This window comes from Propithecus coquereli, unplaced genomic scaffold, assembly GCF_000956105.1.
Source record: "Propithecus coquereli isolate 6110/MARCELLA unplaced genomic scaffold, Pcoq_1.0 Scaffold488, whole genome shotgun sequence".
NCBI lineage: Eukaryota > Metazoa > Chordata > Mammalia > Primates > Indriidae > Propithecus > Propithecus coquereli.
The window spans coordinates 188,585-193,321 of record NW_012150707.1 but is presented as its reverse complement, the minus strand read 5'-3'; positions in this window follow the sequence as shown (position 1 = coordinate 193,321).

The following is a 4,737-nucleotide window of genomic DNA, read 5'->3' as shown; positions in this document are numbered from 1 at the left end:
TACAGAAAATTGGAAAAGAGAAAAAATCATTTAGAAGTAAATTATTTTATATACTCACTCTGAAACCACCCTTACAAATCAATAAAGGGATGCAAGGCAAGATCTGTGGTAAGGGCCCAAAACTCTGTGAAGGCACAGGCTAAAATATAATAGCTAAAAGTAATAATAATAATCAGCCACTGCCTCCTTGTTTACTTGATAATAATTTGTCACTGTCCCCCTGTTTCCTTCTCTGTAATTGCTACTCAGGAGTCACATGCCTGATGGTTATAAAGATTCTTAACTTTTTCCATAGATAATATCACCTTTTCAAAACCTAGGGGTAATTTCTGAGCTATCTTCCAGGTCCCGCATTCTAATGGATTGGCTGACCCATCCGGACCAGTGACTCATTCCAAGAAACTGATTCAACTGGAATTGTGACCCCAGGAACTGAAGCATGATTTCTACACCCCTATAATTTTGCCCCAAACCTAGCCAGTTAGCAAACCTAATTGCCTAATCCTTTGCCCACCAAACTATCCTTAAAAACCCTGTCTCCCAAATTCTCAGAGAGGTGATTTGAGAAATTCCTCCCATCTCTCTGCTTAGCACTATGTGGAATTAAACCCTTTCTCTGCTGTAACACCTCCTGTCTCCGTGTATTGGCTTCCTCTTGGGCAGCGAGAAATGAACCTGGGTGGATGGTAACAACTCTACAGCAAAAAAACACTATTAACACTTTAATTTTTAGTCTTCAAATTTTTCTGGTGTGTGTGTTTGTGTGTGTGCATACCACAACGAGATCATGTTTTTCATAATGCTCTTCAAACCTGATTCTTTTAACCAAGAATTTTAACCTCAGTTATTTGTTTCTGCATTAATACTCCAACCTACTCAAATTTCCAAAGTAGACCCTCAAAATATCCTTTCTGATATCCAAACCGTTTCTGGCCATGAACCAGTCACTGCATCTGATTATGTCCCTTGTGTTTTGTCCAGGCTTGCCCAGAACCTTTCTTTCGCTGTTTTGTTGAAATGACTAGGCCAGAATATCCCACTTTCAGGAGTTGTCTTGTTTTGTCATTGTGATACAATTTGTTTTTTTAAATTTATTTTCTTTATTTCATATAAAATGGAAGTCCTATCTTAAAACTTAATAATAAAAGATTCAAATTAAAAATTTATAGATAAACTAGGTGATGTTATATAATTAATAATCTATTAATTCCACCATTCATGATATAAACATTTACCCTTTGCTTAAGTTATAAAATTCTGATTATAGTCTGTGTGGTTATCAAGAATATCAAATATCCAGTTTTCCATAAACAAACTAGGATAAACCTAGTGATTTTAACATCAATGGTTAATTCTTGCCAAAATCAATTTTTTATTTATGTTTGTGAAATTTTTTGTTTTTAGCATGTTATTCTTTCTTATGTTAGTCCATTTTATGTTGCTATAAAGGAAATACCTGAGACTGGGTAATTTATTTAAAAAAGAGGTTTTTTTGGCTCACGGTTCTGTAGACTATATAAGAATGTTGTCAATATCTGCTTCTGGTGAGCTCTTCAGGGAGCTTCCAATAAAGGCATAAGGCAAAGTGGGAGCAGGTGTGTCACATGGTGGGGGAGGGAGCAAAAGGCGGGGGAGGAAGAGGTGTCAGGTTCCTTTAAACAACCAGCACTCCCATGAACTAATACAGCAAAAACTCACTCATTGCTGTGGGCAGCATTGACCTAGGCCTAGCCCCGTAAACAAGTTTGCTCTCTTAGGCCTCTAGGCCTGGCATGGGAGGGGCTGCCTTGAAGATTTTTGAAATCACTTTGGAGACTTTTTTCCATTCTCTTGATTATTAGTCCCTGGTTCCCTTTTAGTCATGCTAATCTCTAGCAAATCTGCTGTAAACTTTTCTCTCCTGAAAATGCTGTTTCCTTCTCTACCATGTGGCTAGGCTGTGAATTTTCCAAACTTTTACCCTTTGCTTCCCTTTAAATTATAAGTTCCAACTTTGAATCATTTCTTTGCTCCTATATCTGGCCATAGGCTATTAGAAGCAGCCATACCACCCCTTGAACACTTTGCAGCTTAGAAATTTCTTCAGCCAGACACGCTAGGTCATCACTTTTTAATTTCAGCCTTCAGCAAAGACACAGAGCACCAACACAAGGCAGCCAAGTTCTTTGCTAAGGTGTAACAAGGGTGACTTTTGCTCTAGTTCCCAAGAAATTCCCATTTCCATCTGAGACCACATCAATCTAGTCTTTACTGTCCATATTTCTATCAGTGTTTCGGTCACAACCACTTAGCAAGTCTCTAAGGAGTTCCAGACTTTCCCGCATCTTTTTGTCTTCTGAGCCCTCTAAACTCTTCCAACTTCTGCCCATTACCCAGTTCCAAAGCCTTTTCCACATTTTCAAGTGTCTTTATAGCAACATGCCACTCCCAGTTCCAATTTTCTTTTCTATTCCAAACATCCAAACCATATCACTTCTACATATATTAGTTGTCCTTCTTTAAATTAGAGTTGTCTCTCAATAACAAGGCTGTTCAGCTTTATATTCTATTTGCCAGATTGTTGATTGAATTAAATTATATCTACAACCAAAGAGTAGTTGGATATCCATGGATTTTACTGGAATGTTTAGGGATAAGCATGGTAGCAAAAATAACTCTGAAGCAATTCAGGGATAATAATATGCAAGTGTGTGCATGTGTGTGTGTGTGTGTGTGTAATCATATATATGCATATGTGAAGAAAGGGAGAATTGAAATTAGCTCAAAATATTAACGTGGTGAATCTGAGTAAAGATTATATGAAAGTTGCACTGATTTGAAACTTTTCTATAAATTCTAAATTATGTATACATAAAAAGTTACATTTCAGGAAACTAATAAACACATGATAACATAGTTGATGACAATAATAAGCAAATGAATTAAACATAAATAGTCATATTTTTATCAAATGAAATTGTCAGGTCACAGTCTGAAATGGCGGTTCTTGGTGTGCTGATGGCCAAAGAATGACCAGATGCACCAGAGTCAGGCAAGTATGAAAATGAGGTTTATTGAGGAGAAAAAGATAGAATTATAGAGCAAGAGCATGATACAGGTTTACAGAGTGAGATACATATGCCACAGATGACGACTGGACCCATTGTGGTAGCAAAAAAGAGCCTGACAAAATGAAGAAAATACTAAAATATGTAATTATAAATTGTCTTTTGAGCATAAGGGAGTTATACACTTTCCTAAATAGCTGATGAGAGTATAAATTGCTCCTATGTTTGGAGGTAGTTGATCATATATGTCTTAGTCATAAAAGTGTCCATATCTTTTAAAGAATTCTGATTTAAGTTAATTATTTCATGAAAATAAGAAATGTTTTAAAATATTTGCAATTATTATGTCCATTTTTATATTATTATTTCCAAGAGAAATTTAAAATTACCTATCTATTTAACAAAAGTAAGTTAGTAAAAGATATGATTGTGTATGAGTAAAGGGAAAAAAAAAGAGAAAGCATATAGATGGTAGCACAACAAATTTCCCTGGGAGTTAGGTGGCAGAATTTTGTCTCTTAGACTGTGGTCTGTGAACTTCCCCACTCATTCTCACTTAGGAAGCCAGTTTAAAAGATCCCTCCCCAGGTACACTGAAGGCAAAGCTTAGAAGTGTGCTGTAGGAATCTGGATTTTAAATAGCCCTCTGATTGATTTAATAGCATGCTAATTTATAACTTTTCTGAGAATAGAACTTTTTTGACACTTTTTTTTTATTTTGAAGTATTATGGGGTATAAATATTTTGGTTACATGGATTGCTCTTCTAATGCTTGAATCATGGTTATAAGTATGCCCATCACCCCAAGATAGAACTTTAAGAGTAGTCAAATGTTTGGGAAGAGTAAATTTAAGCCAATTCAATAAATTCTATTATAAACAAAGAAGCTTGCTGCTTCTTTCTCTGTCTTTTTGTGTTTTATAAGAATGAGTTTTTCCTTTCTTTGCTCAAGCCCTGGTGCAATCTAGTTTCAGAATTTGTTTCTATACTTTGATTCTCCTACTTTTGCTACCTCCTTGAAAACATGCTAGTGTTTTAGACTCTAATCAAATTGCTGGTATCTATAAAACTCTTTCCAGAACTCTTTTAGCTGAACTACCTGTGTCCTCATATAGAAAGCAGCACAGATTTGCCATCGCTCACTCTCCCTTAACTCCAAAATATATAAATAAATAATATGTTACCCCTTAGTAATGTTACTTCTTATAGGAACTTCCATATCAGTTGCCACCATATTCTCAAAAAATTTTGTCACGTGCAAGGGTGGGCCTACTTTTAATATTTGCCAGGAAATCCACCTACAAACACCTGCCACACCCAAGTGTGAGTGTCTAATCCCTTGGCTTCAGAGATTTGTTGAGATTTATTTTGATTAAGAACATTTCCCCTTTCTGCCAGAATTGTTGGAAACTTATTCTCATCTAATAGTCTGTGGAAGATTTCAGGAGATTGAAAAAAATGCATATACTTTGTACCTGTCATATTCAGTTATTCCACTTCTAGGAAAATAAATCAAGAAAATAAGCAAAACCTGCACCAAAATATCCATATACAAAATACCTATCGTGATAATGTTTACATGAAAAAATATTAAAAAATAACTTTAGTACTTGTATGATTTGGAGCAAGTTGCTTAAAAACTTCGTGGTTAAATTTCCTCACCTGTAAATAGAGATAATAATATTACTTA